This window comes from Anolis carolinensis, chromosome 1, assembly GCF_035594765.1.
Source record: "Anolis carolinensis isolate JA03-04 chromosome 1, rAnoCar3.1.pri, whole genome shotgun sequence".
NCBI classification, from domain to species: domain Eukaryota; kingdom Metazoa; phylum Chordata; class Lepidosauria; order Squamata; family Dactyloidae; genus Anolis; species Anolis carolinensis.
Window position 1 is genome coordinate 111,144,308 of NC_085841.1, and position 8,644 is coordinate 111,152,951.

General features: G+C 39.4%; 2 pseudogenes; one reads left to right on the plus strand and one right to left on the minus strand.

The window, feature by feature from the left end:
• Window positions 1-7,609: 7,609 nt before the first annotated feature.
• On the minus strand, window positions 7,610-7,730 carry LOC134295752 (U2 spliceosomal RNA; annotated as a pseudogene).
• Window positions 7,731-7,734: 4 nt separating this feature from the next.
• LOC134295768 (U5 spliceosomal RNA) lies at window positions 7,735-7,802 on the plus strand (annotated as a pseudogene).
• Window positions 7,803-8,644: the final 842 nt, after the last annotated feature.

The window sequence follows — 8,644 nt, forward strand, 5'->3', positions numbered from 1 at the left end:
GTATTCTAAAGTGTCATCAGAAGGGCTGATTTGCCCGTTGTATGCTGCTTCCCTTTCCTTTTCAGCACAGAGCCCTTCACTAGACACACAGGTACTTCTGGCTGGGCTTCGTGCCAAAAAGGGAGAGAAAGCCTCCACCTCAGCAACATAGGAGCCTTCCCATATTGCCTTCCCTACAATGGGGGGAACCCAGGCGGCAATGCAGGGTGTGGTGTTGTCTCCACGCCCACCCCCCGCCAGGATTCACCCCAATGCAGGGTGAATCCATGGGCCTTTTTGATGAGTTTGTTAAGCTGGCCCATGAACAACTGAAGGGCCATATTTGCTAACCCTCAATACACAGAAAAAAGTGTGTGTTGGGGAGGGTAGTCTAATGCAGCTATTTATGTTTCCCTGTGTTTCTTTGGTTGTATAAAGGAACTGAAATGACTTAACAAGTAAAGAATAGTAAAACATATCCCTAAGCTAGTACACGCTGTCATTCTTTTCCATATATTGTGATTAATTATGGGATCCTAATGAAATATGACAGCATTATAATAAGTATTTTTAAACCATATTTTGTGCCTTTTGCCTGCTTTTCTTTGCACTTGAAGCTGCTTCTTTGTATTAATGATGTCTAATACTTGGACCTTTAGTGCAAGGAAGCATATAGCTAAGGAACTGAGATGATATGCATGAAATTCTATGTTAATTCATTTGATATAGTTACTGGAATAGTTGCCTCTACTTAATCAAGGCTTTTTATGGTAATGATATTTTCAGTGTGCTTCCCCCCCCCCCTCCTGAGTATTTCTGTTTGCTGCCATCGCACTACCCCATAAGGCTGATAATCGACTCACACTCTACAAAGTGATTCTTTGTATGGCTCTCAATTATTTTCAAATTAGGTATATCACCCCATCATAATTCTCAACCATTTTAAATAAAGAAAGAGTGAGAGAACATATTTGAGGCATTTTTCAAAATAATTAAATATGAAGTATATAATTGAAAAGGGTCTGAGACCTTCAAGTTAAAAACTGCATTCCAGTGCTTTGCTTCTGAGAAGGACAGAATCAATCATAAAGTCCTTCCTTAAAGTCTCAGGAGTGATTCTGCAAACCAGCGTGCTCCCATTTGTCATACATAAATCCCTCCTGGCACAGAAAAAGCCATAATGTTCCTTTCACCTAGGATGCTACATAGAGAACCTTAGGAAAGCTAAACAGGTTGGGAATAGGAATGAGGAGGAAAATATAAGGAATTTCTTCAGGACAGGATAGACCAATAAAAACAAATAATACTAGCAATTCACTTATCCTGGTATCTGTGCTTTCGCGTTTCATTGTAGCTAAATTTGCTCCATGGAATCAAGTTTTCAAAATGGTTTTACATACTTCAGCCTGAAGCATGTCAGGCTGCTTCCCCATGAAGTTTTTTTTTCCTGTAAAGAATAGAGTATTATTCTGTCATAAAGGACCTCTTCACACTTACGTATTTTTGGGGGTACAGCTGGGATGGCTTTGTGTCTGAAATGCTACCACTGTCGAATCAATGGTGGTGGCTGACAGTGGCAGGGTCCCCATCTTTGCATAGGGAAAGATGGGTCAAGCCATCAAAAAAAGGCTTCCCCACATGTGATGGGGCAGGGAGAATTTGCAACGGAGTGGGGCGCAGGTCAAGAGGCCCCCATGCATCCTGAGTGACTGCTGCTGGGACACAGCCAAATGCCATTGTTCTGGCAGTGCATGTGACAGAGTCCAAAGATTGATCCAAAGACTCATCCTATTCACACAGTGCTGTTCTATGTGGTGTACTGAAAAATTAATTTTCCCTTGAACTAAACTACCTCCCTCCATGTAAGTTTTTAATTTCATATTCTTTTTGTTCTTCTGTTAACCATTTTCATGTGCATGTTAACACTTTCCTAATATCTTCCCTCACATGGCCCCAGTTTGGTTCTAGTTCTTTCTCTGCAAAATATAAGCTTTGGAGGATATGGATTATCCAGAACCTTTTGTCTTGATATGACAAGTATAGGCAAACTTTGGTCCTCCAAGTGTTTTGGACTTCAACTCCCAGAAATCCCAGCCAGCTGTTAGGAATTGTGGGCGTTGAAGTCCAAAACACCCAGGGAGCCAAAGTCTGCCCATGCTTATGATATAAGATGTAGTTTGATGATAGAATTGGACTTAGGGCACATTTACATGGGCCCCTTATCCTGAGGGAGTGGTGCAAATCATTTTTGTGACAGCTGTAAGACTCACAGAGCTCACTTGTAGCCTAGATTCACATTTTAAAAAGCGATGGCCTGCTACACATTTTTCATGAGAATCTGGAGCAAACTGTGATTTTGGGCCAGACCCAAGACAGAACAGGCTACAATTGTTTACATGGTCATCCTGTATCACCTGGGCTCTGGTGGGCCAGGGACATAGGATGGCACTCATTCTCTGCTTTCTTTTCTCTTCATAGCAGCAAGAGTGTGTTCATCGCTCATCCCTCGAGTGATGTCAGCCATGGCATAAAAGAGAGGGGGGAGAGGAGCAGGTGGTTCCTCTTCTCCTTCCTCTCTCTCCAGCATTACCCTCGTGCCCTGACTGATGCCACTCCAGGAAACAAGTGACAGACCCTAGCTATGTTGCACCTGGTGGTCACCACTATGATGAGAACAGGGGAAATTGTAACAGTGGCTTTCTTGTGGTGTTTAACCGCATTTGTCACCACTGGAATATCAGGATCCTTCCCACCTCCCCTAGGGACTGGTAAAAATTATCTGAGGATTGATCCAGAATTCAGTGCTCTGGATTGACCCTGGAATAAGGTATCCATGTAGAACCAGCCTTAGAAAATTTGAGAAAGAACTTGATGTTGTTAAAGAAAAGGGTGGGGCATGCATCCAGTCACTCATCCATAATCCTTCAACTGTTTTTTAATCCCATTGAGATTTTTGGAGGTGAGGGATTACACTGATTTGTTTGTTTCATGCATGCATCCTCAGAGTGAATCTTAAATTTATAATTGCATTGCAGTACAGTAGAGTCTCCTTATCCAACCTTCACTCATCCGACACTCCGTATTATCCAACGCCCCCCCCCCCAAAAAAAAGTATACACAAATCAGTGCTGCCTGCCTGGGAGCATGACAACACCCACCGCTCCCAGCGGCAAGGCACCACGGTGCAAAAATTGAGTGCAATGGGTCCACGGGTGTGTGCATCTGGCCTATGCTGGCCACGTCCAGCCCCTCCCAATGGATACCAGGCCACCTTTGTTGCTGGGACCCAGCCTGGTGAGTGAGCAAGCGAGGGAGGGAGAGAGCGGGGTGGGGAGCCTGGGCCCGGAGGAGAAAGGAAGGGGAGCCCCAGAAGGTATTGGGAGCACCGGGCCCTGCTCTCTCGAGTATTGACTGGGGAAAAGGGATCAAAGAGGCAATAAAGTTCATAAGCTCCCCCAATCCAGGTGCCTGACTCCCTAAAACTTCCCAAGAGAACTGAGCTTGTCACAGTCACCTCACCAGGTGTCTAACTCCCAAATTCTTCCCAAGAGAACAGGGTTTAGCCATAGTCTCCACGCTCCGCTAATCTGGCGCTTTTCCGCAAGCTTTGTCTATGTGATCTTTCTGTTTGCACAAATGCTCTACGATCAAACACTAAACCTTCCGGAGAATCTGAGAGAGCCAGCACAGTTTCAAGGGCATCCTTAATTGGCTCTGGCTCGGAGATGTCAACATGAGGCATCTGGAAAGGAGTTGAATCTTGCTGACATGGGAGAAAACCAAAGTCTTCTTCGTCCTGGACCGTAATGGCCACAGGGTCAGGGGCCAACGGTGCCCTAGGTATCAAACATCCCTATTATCCAACATTTTTGCTTATCCAACATTATGCCAGTCCGTTTATGTCGGATAAGTGAGACTCTACTGTATATTGTACAACACTAACCAACCAGTCTATTTTCCTTTTTTTTAATTGTCTGTGTCTGTATCCTCCTCGCCTTCTTCTTGCCTGTCTTCTTTTATGCCTTATATTTATGTGCCACTCAGATATTTTGTATCTTTTCATTAACCCACCCCGAAGAAGCATCTCCTTTTTTTGGCATTTTTCTGACATGTCAGATGTGATTAGGGGTGTGTGATTGTAATAAGATTTCCAGACTAACCCTGGTTTCTGGCTTAGGAAATGACAATCCTGTATTGTACTCTATGGCTGCCAGATAAAGGTTTCCCTTGGGCACCATCACAGATGCAGTAGAATTTCTAAAGCAAATTGGTTTGTAGGTTTTGTTTCTTAATCAATTTTGATCTGGAATTGTTCCATTAAATTTCAGTTGCAAAATGTGGGTTTTTTAAAGATAATAATAATAATAAATTGAGCTCCTGCATATAGGTAATTATTTCAATAATTTGGTTTAGTTTTCTCACTCCTGCTGTTTAGTGTGTTGGGTATTAGTTTCCCTGCCTGTTATTTTAATAAGGCTTAAATTGCTAAAGAATTTTCAAACTATCTACCTGATGAACAGCAAGGGAAATTCACAAGACAAAACTAGAATTATCATGATCATAAATTACCTAGTAAATACAACAGAAAGAGTTGCAATCTGTGAATGTCTAATTCAGTTGCAGCAGAGAAACAGAGAGAAGGGAAGAGAAAATGAGACCTAGGAAAATTATGAACATTGAATCATGCCCATCCATCTCCTGGGAAATAATGGTGAGTCACAATATAGATTGAAGCAGGCAGGTACCCATTGAAAATGTTGAATTTTAATGTCAGTGTCTGAATATATAGGTCTGACAAAAAGAATAATCAAAATGATTAACAGTTTTGGAATTTCAAAGTCCCAAAATTGGAAGGAAGTACCTTGATGCAGGACAACAATGGGGTTTTTTTTGGGGGGGGGGAGGTGCAATTTCAGGCCACAGGGGTGTTAAAAATAGCAACCAATTGTGGTAACTACCAAACCACAGCAGAATGGAGACAATCTACCATAGAGTTGCTTCTCAGTAAACTCAGTATATAATGGATACAATCCAAAAATGTCCCAGGACTAAATCAGAAGACATAGTAAAATTCTAATACATTTGGAGTGAATTTGTTAGGCACCAGGTATTCTAGTAGTACTACTGTGTGAATGACATTTCTGTCAGTCACTGACTTACTTATTCACTTTCTGTAGTGTTCAGTCCAAACTTTGCTTCTTTTTCTTCCTTTTTAACCCATTTTATTATGTAAGAGATGTATTCTAACATCTAATGTTCTAAAGAGGAGGAGGAGGAGGAGGAATCATAGTCATGAAGATGCCACTGCAATAAGTTGAAATTTTGGCTGCCCCATTTCCCTGTACTCCTGGCACCATTTTAATACCAGACATTCAGTAATTAAACATCTTATTGGTGATCATAGTATTGGCCAGGTTTTTTTTTTTTAAAAAAAAAACAACAACAACTGGAGTGCTTATACAGAACAATTTCTGGAAAGAAATTTCCTTTGGATAACTCTTGGGACATCTGTTGTCATAATGAAACCAAAATATTTTGTCAGATGTTGGCTGCAATCCATCAGAGCGTAAATATCCATTAGTGGAAATACCTTATATTAGCACTATACAATTCACACACAAAAAACAACATGGGACATCACATATTCATGAATAGATGCCTTTGTGGAATGCACAGTATACAGTGCATAACCACAGTGTGCAATGTTACTGTATGCTTCTGCCACTGTCAGCCCAAAGCATTTGTTCCTTTATGGTGAATATTTCATCTTACATACACAGTATGACTTATAAATGGTTTGATTCAATAAAAAAGCCATGGCCCTGAGTTTGCTAGACCCAACATTTGATGATGGGTTCTTGCAGATCTCTTTTCATAGGGTTGCCATAAATCAAAGTCATCTTAACAGCAAACAGAATTGGCAACATTTTACTAAAAGAATGCCAGCCACTGAATCTGAGAAATTAACTTCTGCAACTACATTTCTTTTCACCTCTGTTTTGATGTATTCCTTTTATCATCTGATATAACTTTCTTGTCATTTGATGACTCATTAAAATGTCAGTCTCTACTTAAAAGCCCAGAATGAAATCTTGTAAAAAGCAGATGATTGCTGTAGCTGATTGCTGACCAGACAGGTGAAACTGCAAATGCAGATAGGATTTTGTATTCAGGAGAGTATATTGTCTATTATTTATTTAAAACGCATGCCTTCCACATTGATACAGGCTTTTCCCATTACATTTTTAACAGAAAATAAGTGTCATACCAACAGTAAAAATGCCAAAAGTACAGTGGAAAAATGAATTAAACTCCTGATTAAGAATGGTATTATATGAATGCCTGTAATATGTTCTAATGTGTAAAATCTGTAAAGCGAGTGTGTAGATCGTAACTTCAACAAAAGCCCCTGTTTAATCTCCAGCTGTGCACTTTTACTTAATTTGAAAAATATGCTGCTTTTTTCCTAAGAGCCCCTCGTATGAACACTGCCCCTTTATTTTGATCAGAAAAAAATATTGTTGGTTGTTCGAATAAGCTTTCTTCCAGTACAACAGTGTGAGCAGAGCTGTTTAAGTAGCTCGTTTTGTGAGTCGAGACATCCTATTAATGCCACACAGCTCGTGTTCCTTAATCAAGTTGTCACCCACTTAGCCCATGGGCTAAATCCCTCCCCACCAAGCAAAGAGGACAGTGCCGCTAAATACGCAACTGCTGAAGCGATATGCCTGCTATGGAGGCATAGCATTGGAACATCTTTGTACTTGCACATTCAGAGTCAAGCACTTTGTTTGAAGTATTTTACGGCCTGTCTTTCATCTGTAAGCTCAGAAATAATTTATATGCCTGACTGCTACAACTAATGGAGTTTCTACTTTCATTCATTTGATGAAGTCATTGCTTTTGGCTCCAAGGGACTTTGGTTCAGCAGGCAGAAGAGCCAGATTCCTCACATAGCATTGCATGTGACTTAAAGTATTCATGAGTCCCTAAAAGGGGAAAGTATCTTTGGTAACAAAATATATTGTTTTAAGTGTATTCTGTTAGACAACTCATGCCAATCACAAATCCTAAAGAAAAAAAAAAGCAGCATTTATTGCTGAAATATATTCAAAGCTCTCACAAATTCAAGAGCATGAAATACAGCAGGGGTAATCTATAAGCATTCTGGAACTGTAATCAAAGCAAATATAAAACCCTCATTTTCAACTTGTGGCAAAAAAAAAATCATTATAAGTGGGTAGTGCTTACCATTAATACATTAGTCCAGTAATGGTACTATCAATCAATATGAAGTCAAAAACTGCAAGTTTGCTCTATATTCTAGTTTCCCCAATGTGAAACATAATGTTTGGGCAACTTAAATCTAATCATAAATATATTTGTGTGTGAGAGAGAGAGAATAGATGAATATAGGAATGTACACTCTGGATTAACTGAGCATTGTTTGGGAAACAGAATTTAATTTGATTGTCTAAAATGCTCTATATGTCACCTTAATTGTCCAAGTGCCAACTGAAATGAGCTCTTGTGGGTATTTATATTAATGACTTTACCACTGCACAGAATGAGTAGATCTCTGTCATCTGCAGTATTTGAAAAGTCTCCAGACCACACACCACAAGAGGATGGTGTTTTCTCTATATAACAGTGAAAGTACTTTTTAGAGACGATTTAAAGTGGCTTTCAGATAATAAATAGAAATATATATTATACAACACTTGATCTTAGCCAAAAGGCCGAGAAGCGATACTCTGGTTTTTCTTCAGATCGTATAAATCTTTCGCCTTTTACTAAAGATTTCCATGGAAATATATATTATACACACACACACACACACACATATATATTACACCCAAATGTTTTTTCTCTGCCATGCACAACAAATCCAGCTGCCAACTGAAGCAAATTATAGGAGTACTGACTGAGTATAGCATATCTTAGAGATTAGTTCTATCTGTTGAACCGTTACCACCCAAATAAACAATTGCCTGTGATAAAGAAATGGAAATATACAAAATAGCATATACCAAAGTGTGTGCTGTTCTTCTTTGAAATGGATGCTTTGTTTGTTGTGATTTGCAAAATCTCAGTGTTGACAGAAAAGAACATCATGACCATGGCAAACCCATAGGTTGTGTGTACAGATTTAGTGCAGAAGTATTATTCACTCCAACAACAGCTTCACATTATTACCCTAATGATATCTTCTGTAATACTCTCAATTACAGATACTTATATACTTGTTTCCCTCCATCCTTCCACCAACACCAGTTGATTTCTTTCCATCTCCTGTCCATGGAGAAGGACTTATTTAGTTCTGGTGTAAATAAATAACCCTCATTACTTCCAAGGATTCATTAACTGCAGTGTAGCAGTGTATTTTAATATGCATCATATAGAAATATGTTTTAATATGTATCTTTTATAGAAATACATTTTAATTTGTGTATTTGAGATATTTTATAATGTTTATGTATTTTAAATATTCTATATTTGAGCCACAAGAAAAGGTAGTGAAGAAATAAAATTATTATTGTTGTTATTGTTATTATTATTAGTGGTGGTAGTAGTAGTATTATTATAAAGTTGCAGGCATTAAGGCACACATACTTTCTCATGCCACTGGAAAAAATTTGCCTGTGGCATTGGGTAGAGTTTAATC